This window comes from Bubalus bubalis, chromosome 23, assembly GCF_019923935.1.
Source record: "Bubalus bubalis isolate 160015118507 breed Murrah chromosome 23, NDDB_SH_1, whole genome shotgun sequence".
In the NCBI taxonomy this organism is placed as follows: Eukaryota; Metazoa; Chordata; class Mammalia; order Artiodactyla; family Bovidae; genus Bubalus; species Bubalus bubalis.
The window spans coordinates 20,699,631-20,712,125 of NC_059179.1; the positions used below are offsets into that span (position 1 = coordinate 20,699,631).

At 42.1% G+C, this 12,495-nt stretch overlaps 1 non-coding gene and 1 pseudogene across 1 annotated transcript; both read right to left on the reverse strand.

Annotated features, from left to right (window-relative positions):
• Nucleotides 1–436: 436 nt before the first annotated feature.
• Nucleotides 437–1,360, reverse strand: LOC123331439 (annotated as a pseudogene).
• Nucleotides 1,361–7,096: 5,736 nt separating this feature from the next.
• On the reverse strand, nucleotides 7,097–7,203 carry LOC112581663. Its single transcript, XR_003106283.2, has one exon. It is a non-coding gene; the product is annotated as a U6 spliceosomal RNA (small nuclear RNA).
• Nucleotides 7,204–12,495: the final 5,292 nt, after the last annotated feature.

Sequence of the window (12,495 nt, forward strand, 5' to 3'; positions counted from 1 at the left end):
TGGTTGTCCATGGCTCTTGGTCCTGTTTCAGTTCTGCTGCTGATTCATGGTATAACCTTGGGCAAATCTCATATCCTCTCTGAGCCCTGGCTTTTCATCAATGAAACGGGGATAATAATATCAGTCCAATAATGTCCCAGGCTGGTTATGAGGATAATCCATGTGAAAGTACCATGGGGAAAAAAAAGAAAGTACCATGGGTTGTATCAAGTGGTAGCAAATCAAATACTTTGTTAGGATTAAGCCTTATATGTATCACTCCCCCAAATAGTATGTTTATCACACACAGGACAGTGTAAGGCTGGAGAAGAACTGGGTAACTTCAGTGAACTAAATGTTACACTGGAATGCTTTCACTGGCTCTGTGGTCCTTCTGTGGGGAGATTTGCACGTCAGGTGTTTTTTACTGAGCCCTTTAAAAATTAAATTATTATTACAATTTGCAGAGGAAATGAAACATTCACAAGTTATCAGGTAACCACAGAGACCACTGTATATACTCGTATTATTGTAAAAATGAACATAACTTCTCACTTTCAGGAGTTTGGAGGTGATTCCAAGTTGATAGAAGAGACAAGGCCACCAACCATAAGCATGCGCTCACACATGCTCACAGACATCGTATTTGGAGATATGAAAAAGGCTGGGCTTATTGCAGGTTGATACACTGGTTCAAAATCCCAGGAAAATCTCCAGCCCAGTACCCCAAGGGGAGGGAGATTAAACTGTGATGAACCTAAAATTCAGTTTCTGTCTTCTATCCACAAGAGAGCTAAGAACAAATAGTGGAGTTGATTTTTTTTTTTTTAATGAAATAGGTTTCCAGTTTAGTTTTTGTTTTACAGTACAAAGATCTTCTTCTTCTTCTTTTTTTTTTTTATGCCTAAGATGCAATGAATTCATAGAGAATAGTTTCCAACAGCTCACATGTGAGCTCATTGGTTCTCACAAATGTCCTTCTCTGGGTGGAGCTTTAATTGAGCCCAGGTATCGCTCTCTTTGGCTCCCTTCTTTTTCTGATCATTTTCCTTCACACGTTTTAGGAAGCTGTCTTGCCTCTTAGAGTGCTTAATATGTTCAATACATACATTAATTCCCTTGGCAAGAATCTTGTCCTTGTTTGTTTACAGCAATGCCGACAGCATGATGGTTCACACTGTAAACTACTCGAACTTTGCCATGGGGATACTTGTGGGGCATTTCTTTCTGAATAGTGCCCATTCCCTTGACATCAACAATATCACCGCTCCTGTGTTTGATAGATCCACATGTATGTAGCCAAAGAAGCAACTCCATGTTTCCTAAAAGGCCCTGAGGATGGGTAATGGGTGCTTCTCCCCTTTCCCTTTGTGTTGGTCATTTGGCAAATTACTAGAAGATGGCACTTCTGGCCAATAATAATAATAATTTAAAAAAGCAGTTAAGGTTTCAACTCACCTGACTTGGTGAAAATCACATGTGTGTAATAAAATTTCAGCTTTGAAAAGTCCCTAAATCAGCTGTAAAATAGAGTAGATGTGCCCATACTTACACGCCTCTCTATAGACATTTTTGGAAGTCAGCCTAGCCGGTTAAAGTATCTGGAAACACCAGGATCACACCCGCTGCAGCAAAATGAATACACCATGACGGGCACATGGCAAATGAGACCAAGTGAGCAAAGAGCAGAGTCACCTTTCCAGTCTCACTTCCTCCCAGGGTAGAATCCCCTGTCCTAGTTAAGTCACTGCATTTTTAAGTCCTAAATCTCTATTCTGGCAGATCCTATCTGCCTCTCAGCAGAGAGACAAGCTTGTTTCAAAAAGTTCCCTTTTCCAAAAACTGTCTTTACTAATGCATAATCTACAGACAATAAAACACATCTATCCTAAGGTTACAGTTTGACAAGTGTATACACCTGTGTGACTATGACCATGATTTTTTAATTGATTGTTTTTCTGATATTTACTTATTTATTTGGCTGCACCACACAGAATATGGGATCCTAGTTCCCTGACCAGAGATTGAACTGCACTACCTGCATTTGAAGCATGGAGTCATAACCACAGGACCACCAGGGAAGTCCTGACCATGATCACATACATTTCCATCACCCCATAAAATTCTGTCATGCCTCTTTGCAGTAAATTCTCACCACTGACACAAGGTAACTATTTATATGCAACTCTTTTCTCCAGTCTTGTAGACAGAGGAGCCTGGTGGGCTACAGTCCATAGGGTTGCAAAGAGTCGTCTAGAATTTCATATAACTAGAATTTCTTTCTTTAGAATTCCATATAAGTGGCATCATACAGAGTGTACTATTCTGTGAAAATGACCCATTTTAACAAGAGTTTAACCATTTTTAGAATAGCATGATCGTAGTAGATAGTGAAGTCTTTGAATGTAACTTAGAGGGAAGAAGAAACATTATGTGAAAATAAAGGAGGGAAGTTGCTCTATAAATAAGGGACAAGTTGCTCAATCCTTAAGATAGGAGACTCAACTGATAGTCAAGTTAAAGTAACCTTGGTAAGACCTGCCTCAGTAGAAGAATGAATCATTGTGGAAAATCAAGGCAGAAAAAATCTTTAAGAAGGAGGTAGGAAGTAGAAAAGTTCTGGGAATGAGTGTCAAACCTTGTTTTCAGCCATGGTTTTGTCACTAACAAGCCATCTGACCTTACACAATCTATTTTCCTACTCTGATCCTGGTTTCATTGTCTACATAATAAAAGCATTGGACTGGGACTTCCCTGGTAGTCCAGTAGCTAAAACTCTGGGCTCCCAATGCAGGGGGCCCAGGTTCGATCCCTGGTCAGGGAACTAGATCCCACATGCCTCAACTAAGACTCAGTGCAACCAAATAACTAAATATATATTAAAAAAAAAAAAAAGCATTGGACTGCAGACACAGTTTCCAAGTAGCTATGAGATTAGACATAAGTTTCATGAGGGCAGAGACTTTGTCTTGTACTTTTGTGACTCCAGCACCTAACAGAATGCTAGCAGTCAATAATGTTGAATGAATGAGTAAGCTCTCTTCTAGCTCTGACATCCTATCCCTTTTGGCAGAAGCATCTAGTATAATGTTCATTCCTCAGCCCCTGCTAGCCCCTAATGAGTGTTGGCCCAAAATAACTTCTTTGCCACAGAACCCATGGAGGCTAAGGTTAATCTTGTTCTTGTTGCTTAGTTGCTAAGTCATGTCCAACTCTTTGCGACCTCGTGGACTGTAGCCTGCCAGGCTCCTCTGTCCATGGGATTTCCCAGGCAAGAATACTGGACTGGGTTGCCATTCCCTTCTCTAGGGGATCTTCCCAACACAAGGATTGAACTCACTTCTCTTATGTCTCCTGCATTAGCAGGTGGGTTCTTTACCACTAGAGGCACATGGGAAGCCATCCTTAGTGACAAATGAAGCTAAAGGGTCAGATATGTGCCCTTCCAGAGTTACTTTGCCGGTTGTAAGCAAGGTTTTCCTTGGCATAACAGCTTTCATTCTGAAAGTTTGGCAGGCAAAAGCTCTTATCCCAAAGGTTGCAAACTCATGCCTTCGGGGTCTGGATTAGTAATGAATGAAGTAAATTGAGAAGTTGCCAATATAGAATGTGAACTGGTGAGCTGGATGGGGCATGGTTAAATTTGGGGGGGAAAAAAAAGTTTTAAATCTTAATTCACTTTTTAAATGGTGTGCTGGCAAAAATATTACTTCCAGAGTTAGGCCCTGCGGTTGTCAGTTTGCAATCCAAGCATTCCCTCACGTTTGTATTCGTGATGGTGGGAGCCTCTCCAGTGGCTGCTCTTTGAAAAGCCCTGAGCACACAGTAAAAACTTTTTTTTTTTTAATATTTATTTATTTGGCTGCATTTAGTCTTAGTTGGGGCGCTCGGGATCTTATGTTGCAACACGAGGGCTCCAGAGTGCTCTAGCTTAGTAATTTCTGCATGGGCTTGGTTGCCCCGTGGCATGTGGGATCTTAGTTTCCCCACCAAAGATCAAACCTGCATCCCTGGAATTGGAAGGTGGATTCTTAGCCACTGGACCACCAGGGAAGTCCCCACAGTAAGAACTTAGTGAATACTTTTGAATTACTAGATTGTAGTGATGGACTGCACAGAAGGCAATGGCACCCCACTCCAGTGCTCTTGCCTGGAAAATCCCATGGACGGAGGAGCCTGGAAGGCTGCAGTCCATGCGGTCGCTGAGGGTTGGACATGACTGAAGTGACTTAGCAGCAGCAGCAGTGATGGACTGTGATTTTATTGGGCTGAAAAAAATCTGATGGAGTGAATCCCTTTTATCATCTCTTCTCTCTACCTTACTTCCCAGTAAGGTACCTGCTCTGATGCCTGACTGTTTACTCATTTCCACACTTTCATTTTGGTCAGCTGGAGCAACCTTGACTTCAATGGGCTCAAAATACTCCAGTACATTTGTTATCTCTGTCTCCCTCCCTCTGTCCAACCTTCTGTCCTCATCATGAACTCATCCTCTCAGGACAGAAGCTGGGTCATTTTATTCCCTATTATTCCTCTATCCCCTTCATGATATTTCACCCTAGACCCCCACCCAGCTTCCCCTTTCTTAACCCTCCAAGTTCATGCTTTTCTTTCTATTATAAAAACTATCCAGTAAACCTATTCACACAGAAGTATTAATTACAATATGTTACTCCTCTAAGAATGTTTAATTTCAAAGTGGATATAAACAATACTGAATGCAAAGGAATATACCCAGGCAATGAAAAAAAAAAGTAACATTTTTCCAATTGACCTTCTAGATGACCCTCAGGCCACAGTTCTTTATTCCGCTTTATTTCAGCGGAATAAAGATAATGCAAAGCCAAGTAAACGTTCTGCTATGAAGAACAAAGCTGGGTTGACAGAAAGTTTAGTAACTATTTTCTTAGCTTCACATTCCAGTTTTGCTCTTTACTAGAAGATCTGAGGCAAATTACTTACCCTGTCTATGCCTCAGTTTCCCCATCACTAATATAAAGATAATAATAGTATCTACCTCGTAGGTTGCTGTAAGAGTGAAAAGAGTTAATACGTTTAAAATCCAGGAAAACAGCTTGGCACATACTAAGAATTCAGTGTGTGTTAGCCATTATTGTCTGCACGTTGAGGGCAGTCTCTACTTCACAGGGTGAAAGAATTAGAAAGGTGCCTGAATCAAACACAGCACAGTACTTAGCACACAGTAAATGCTGGATAAATTCCTTTGTTATTAAAGGGTGTGATCAGTTTTTATAACTATAGGATCACAGCCCTCCAAAATATCCAGGTCCTAATCTCTGAAACATGTGAAAGTTACCCTGTAAGGGAAAAGAGATTTTGCAGGATCTTGAAAAGGGGAGATTACTCTGGATTATGCAAGGGGTTGTAAATGTAATCACGAGTGTTCTATAAGAGGAAAGCAGAAACTCAACAAAAATAAAAATAAACAACTCAGTTCAAAAGGACTTGAATAGACATTTCTCTGAAGAAGATATACAAATGGCCAATAAACACATGAAAAGGTGCTCAACTGCAGTGATCATTGGGGAAACACTAATCAAAGCTATGAGACACCACCTCACTCATATCCATTGAGAGGGCTACTATCAAAATTACAGAAAGTAACAAGTGTTGCTTATTTAACTTATATGCAGAGTACATCATGAGAAACGCTGGGCTGGAAGAAGCACAAGCTGGAATCAAGATTGCAAGGAGAAATATCAATAACCTCAGATATGCAGATGATACCACCCTTATGGCAGAAAGTGAAGAAGAACAAAAGAGCCTCTTGATGAAAGTGAAAGAGGAGAGTGAAAAAGTTGGCTTAAAGCTCAACATTCAGAAAACGAAGATCATGGCACCCGGTCGCATCACTTCATGGCAAATAGATGGGGAAACAGTGGAAACAGTGGTAGACTTTATTTTTGAGGGCTCCAAAATCACTGCAGATGGTGATTGCAGCCATGAAATTAAAAGATGCTTCTCCCCCCCACCTTTTTTTTTTTAAAGGTAATTGTTGGGGTATATTTACCTAAAATGTTATTTTATTTATTTTAATTGGAGGCTAATTACTTTACAATATTGTAGTGGTTTTTGCCATACATTGACATGAATCAGCCATGGGTGTACTTGTGTTCCCCATCCTGAACCTCCCTCCCACCTCCCTCCCCATCCTGTCCCTCACGGTCATCCCAGTACACCAGCCCTGAGCACCCTCTATCATGCATAGAACCTGGACTGGCGATCTGTTTCATATATGATAATATAAACATTTCAATGCTATTCTCTCAAATCATCCCACCCTCGCCTTCTCCCACAGAGTCCAAAAGACTGTTCTATACATCTGTGTCTCTTTTGCTGTCTCACATATAGGGTCATTGTTACCATCTTTCTAAATTCCATATATATGCGTTCAGTTCAGTTCAGTTCAGTCACTCAGTTATGTCCGACTCTTTGTGACCCCATGAACCGCAGCATGCCAGGCCTCCCTATCCATCACCAACTCCTGGAGTCCACCCAAACCCATGTCCATCGAGTCAGTGATGCCATCCTACCATCTTATCCTCTGTCGTCCCCTTCTCCTCCTGCCCTCAATCTTTCCCAGCATCAGGGTCTTTTCAAATGAGTCAGCTCTTTGCATCAGGTGGCCAAAGTATTGGAGTTTCAGCTTCAACATCAGTCCTTCCAGTGAACACTCAGGACTGATCTCCTTTAGGATGGACTGGTTGGATCTCCTTGCAGGCCAAGGGACTCTCAAGAATCTTCTCCAACACCACAGTTCAAAAGCATCAATTCTTTGGCGCTCAGCTTTCTTTATAGTCCAACTCTCACATCCATACATGACCACTGGAAAAACCATAGCCTTGACTAGACAGACCTTTGTTGACAAAGTAATGTCTCTGCTTTTTAATAGGCTGTCTAGGTTGGTCATAACTTTCCTTCCAAGGAGTAAGCGTCTTTTAATTTCATGGCTGCAATCACCATCTGCAGTGATTTTGGAGCCCAGAAAAATAAAGTCAGCCACTGTTTCCACTGTTTCCCCATCTATTTCCCATGAAGTGATGGGACCAGATGCCATGATCTTAGTTTTCTGAATGTTGAGCTTTTTTTTTTTTTTTTAAATATGGAACGATTCACGAATTTGCGTGTCATCCTTGCGCAGGGGCCATGCTAATCTTCTCTGTATCGTTCCAATTTTAGTATATGTGCTGCCGAAGCGAGCATGAATGTTGAGCTTTAAGCCAACCTTTTCACTCTCCTCTCACTTTCATCAAGAGGCTCTTTAGTTCTTCTTCACTTTCTGCCATAAGGCTGGTGTCATTTGCATATCTGAGGTTATTGATATTTCTCCCGGCAATTTTAATTGCAGCTTGTGCTTCATCCAGCCCAGCTGGATGCACTCTGCATAGAAGTTAAATAAGCAGGGTGACAATATACAGTCTTGATGTACTCCTTTTCCTGTTTGGAATCAGTCTGTTGTTCCATGTCTAGTTCTAACTGTTGCTTCCTGACCTGCATACAGGTTTCTCAAGAGGCAGGTCAGGTGGTCTGGTATTCCCATCTCTTTAAGAATTTTCCAGTTTATTGTGATCCACACAGTCAAAGGCTTTGGCATAGTCATTAAAGCAGAAGTAGATGTTTTTCTGGAACTCTCTTGCTTTTTCCATGATCCAGCCGATGTTGGCAATTTGATCTCTGGTTCCTCTGCCTTTTCTAAAACCAGTTTGAACATCTGGAAGTTCACACACGGTTCACGTATTGCTGAAGCCTGGCTTGGAGAATTTTAATCATCACTTACTAGCGTGTGAGATGAGTGCAATTGTGCGGTAGTTTGAGCATTTTTTGGCATTGCCTTTCTTTGGGATTGGAATGAAAACTGACCTTTTCCAGTCCTGTGGCCACTGCTGAGTTTTCCAAATTTGCTGGCATATTGAGTGCAGCACTTTCATAGCATCATCTTTCAGGATTTGAAATAGCATAACTGAAAATCCATCACCTCCACTAGCTTTGTTCATAGTGATGCTTCCTAAGGCCCACTTGACTTCACATTCCAGGATGTCTGGCTCTAGGTGAGTGATGACACTATCATGAGTATCTTGGTCATGAAGATCTTTTTTGTACAGTTCTTCTGTTTATTCTTGCCACCTCTTCTTAATATCTTCTGCTTCTGCTAGATCCATACCATTTCTGCCCTTTATTGAGCCCATCTTTGCATGAAATGTTCCCTTGATACCTCTAATTTTCTTAAAGAGATTGTTAGTATATGCTTACTCCTTGGAAGAAAAGTTATGACCAACCTAGACAGCCTATTAAAAAGCAGAGACATTACTTTGTCAACAAAGGTCCATCTAGTCAAGGCTATGGTTTTTCTAGTAGTCATGTATGGATGTGAGAATTGGACTATAAAGAAAGCTGCGCACTGAAGAATTGATGCTTTTGAACTATGGTGTTGGAGAAGATTCTTGAGAGTCCCTTAGCCTGCAAGGAGATCCAACCAGTCCATCCTAAAGGAGATCAGTCCTGGGTGTTCATTGGAAGGACTGATGTTGAAGCTGAAACTCCAATACTTTGGCCACCTGATGCAAAGAGCTGACTCATTTGAAAAGACCCTGTTGCTGGGAAAGATTGAGGGCAGGAGAAGAAGGGGACGACAGAGGATAAGATGGTTGGATGGCATCACCGACTCAGTAGACATAAGTTTGGGTGGACTCCAGGAGTTGGTGATGGACAGGGAGGCCTGGCGTGCTGAGGTTCATGGGGTCGCAAAGAGTTGGACACAACTGAGCGACTGAACTGAACTGAACAAGTGTTGACAAGGATGTGGAAAACTGGGAAAGGCATGTAAAATAGTACAGCTGCTGCAGAAAACAGTCTGGTAGTTCCTCAGAAAATTATAAATAGAACTAACCATATGGTCCAGCAACTTCACTTCTGGGTATAGACCCAAATGAATTGAAAGTAAGTTCTCGAAGAGATATTTATACACATCTATTCACAGCATTATTTACAGTAGCTAAAATGTGTAACCCAAGTGTCCATTAACAGATGAATGGATAAGCAAAATGGGGTATATACACAGAATTAAATACCTTCAGCCATAAAAAGGAAGGAAATTCTGACATATGCTATGACATGGGTGATCTTTGAGGACATTATGCCAGTGATATCAGCCAAGAAAGCCAGTCACATAAAGCTAAATATTGTGTGATTCCACTTATATGAGACACGTGGAGTGAACAAAATCATAGAGACAAAAAGTGTTACAATGATTTCCAGGGGCTGGGGGGAAGAAAAGAATGGGCCATTGTTTAATAAGTATAGAATTTAAGTTTTACAGACGAAAGAGCTATGGAGGTGGGTAGCAGTGATGACCGCCCAACATTATGATTGTATTTAATACCACTGAACTGTACACTTAAAAATGGTTAAGATGGTAAACTGTATTAGTGTATTTCACCACAGTAAAAATAATTGAAAAAATACAAGAGAGAGTTAGAGGGAGATTGGACTACAGAGGCAGAAAGAAGTAAGTAGATGCAGAGAAAAAAGATGCTATGATTCTGGCTTTGAAGGTGAAAGTGAAAGTCGCTCTGTCGGGTCTGACTCTTTGCGACCCCGTGGACTGTATAGTCCATGGAATTCTTCAGGCCAGAATACTGGAGTGGGTAGCCTTTCCCTTCTCCAGGGGATCTTCCCAACCCAGGGATAGAACCCAGGTCTCCCACATTGTGGGCGGATTCTTTACCAGCTGAGCCACCAGGGAAGGAAGTGGCTAAAAGCCAAGAAATGCTGACAATTACCAGAACTGAAGAGGCAAGAAATGGATTCTCCTCTGGAGCCTCCAGAAGGAATCAGCCCTACCAGAAGCTTGGCATTAGCCCTGTAGGACTCAGTTCCCACTTCTGGTCTCCAGAAATGTAAGTGAATACATTTCTGTTGCTTGAAGCCACAAGGTGGGTAGCTTGTTACAGCAGCCATAGGAAACTAATACAGAGAGCTCATTCTATCCCGAGTCTCCTCCAGAACCCAGCAGGATCTTCAGGGAAGTTAGAGGAAAAAAAACTCTTACAGCTAAACAGAGATTATAATACTCTTAGGAGAAAAAACATTTTCAGACTTCTATTGACCATCAGAGGAATCCAGGGAAACGTTCTTTCGCTCTGGTCTGGGTTTAGAAGGAGGCTATGAGCTAATACTCCCAAACTATTTACAGCAATGAGAGAATCAACAGCCAAAATTGTCACTTTTTTTCAGTTTTTTAAAACAATAGAGTCTGTTATTTCTTTCCTAAATGCATCAGCAGGGCCAGTGGAGAAGGTCTGGAAAGCAACCGCTAAGATTAGCCTGCAAGCTCCCCACAGAGACCTTGAGTGACTGTCAACTCTGCAGGGAACAGCAGCAAAGCCTCACGCAAATGGCCTATAAAAATGGCCTTGTCAGAGGCACCTTGACCTGCCTGGGCTTCTCTGGTACTCGGATTCCCAGCGGCCCTCCCAGGGTTATGCTCCCTCGCATGATGTATTTCCCCTGCCTTTTTTAGAGCTGCATTATGCTTGCTCCAGGAAACAGCCTCTTCCTTCTCATAAACACAGCCTTGGGTTCCTGACCAAGCTCCCTGCCACTCCGCAGCTCCTTGTCCATCCATCACACCTTGCTGTCACCCTGGCTGTGATTGTGGAGAACTGGTCTGTTTCCAGAGGTGAACCTAGGGTAGGCTGAAGGAAGGGGAAAGCCCTGGGAGCAGCCGAGGGTCACACATACCCGAGTTCCAGCCCACTGATGAGTTCCCTGGAAACTGGCTGGTTTGCACAATGAGCAAGCTTTTCCGATGACCCAGAGAGTATGATGGAAAGGTCTTGATAAGGTCACCACCAGAGCTAGGCTTGGCGTCTCCACTCCCTCAGCTGAATGTGCAGTGCCCAGGGATAGACTACGAGAGACTGGGGAGGTGCTGTGAAAAGTTCCTTGTAAGCAAGATGGAAATGACTAAGGATGGGATTTGAAGGGTCAACACGACTACTCCCAAATCAATGTTCCACGGTGTACCTGGAATTCTCACCGATGGGAATGTCTCTTTCCCAGTGTCCAGAAAATTCCAAAATCCTTTTTGTTCTTCCTTTACAAAATCTCCCTCAACTGCTTCCTCCCACAAGGCAGACCCTCACATGCCCACCTCCAATTCTGGGCAAAACAAGCAGAGACTGGTCTTGGGAAAGGGAGTTCTTTCCCCAGATCTCTTCCTCCAAGCCGGGAATCCCACACCACCTGTTCATCATTGTGTACAAAGCATCCCCCTCTCCTACAGCTCTCTTTTAAAATGCAAAACTCCCTAGAGGAAGAATATTTGGTTTTGAAGTAAGAAGATGAATTAGAATCCCATCTCTGTTCATCAGTGCATGGCCTAAAGCAAATCTTTAACTTCATGAAATCTTGGTTTTCTCCTCAATGCTTGCTAGTGCTCAGTCATGTCTGACTCTTTGCAACCCCATGGGCTATAGCTCGGTAGATTTCTCTGTCCATGGGATTTTCCAGGCAAGAATACTGGAGTGGGTTGCCATTTCCTCCTCCAGGGGATCTTTCCAATGCAGGGATCTGGAACATATGTCTCCTGCATCTCCTGCACTGGCAGATGGGCTCTTTACCACAAAGTCACCTGGGAAGCCTTTTCTGCTCTGTAAAATAGGGATATTAATATCTTCCCTGGCTACCTCACAGCTGAGGTTGATTTAAAGACAAAATATTAAAGATGTATATACTCTTCAATATGTTTTTTTTTAAGTTCCCAGCAACTTTGAGTGGTTTTGTTGGGTCCCTAGAGAAAGGACAAGGGTGCTGGGTCCCTCAGGACAAGGAGTTTGCCGAGTTCCACTATTTGCCTCAGTGAAGTGTTGTAACTCTATCATGTAGTTTTATAAACATGAAATATACATACAAAATAAACATGCTATGCTAAGTCGCTTCAGTTGTGTCCGATTCTGTGCGACCCCATAGACGGCAGCCCAGCAGGCTCTGCCATCCCTGGGATTCTCCAGGCAAGAACACTGGAGTGGGTTGCCATTTCCTTCTCCAATGCATGAAAGTGAAAAGTGAAAGTGAAGTCACTCAGTCGTGTCCGACTCTTAGCGACCCCATGGACTGCAGCCCACAAGGCTCCTCCGTCCATGGAATTCCCCAGGCAACAGTACTGGAGTGGGGTGCCATTGTAACATCTCATAATTATACATGTAACATCACATAATTATATATGTTTGTGCATATATATACAAATATATAAAATCACTTGTAATAATACTAGATTAAGAAGAGAACTGAGGAAGAGTGGTTTTACTAAAATCTAGAAAACATATGTCAGGTAAAATGTCACGAATGCCAGAAAGTATGTTAAAATACTCAGCAGAGAAAACAAAATAAATGAACTGAAATGAGAAAATGTTAATAATTTTTAAATCTAGGTGATATATATATAGATGTTCATCATGACATTTTAATATTCTATCCACTTTTACATTTCAAATT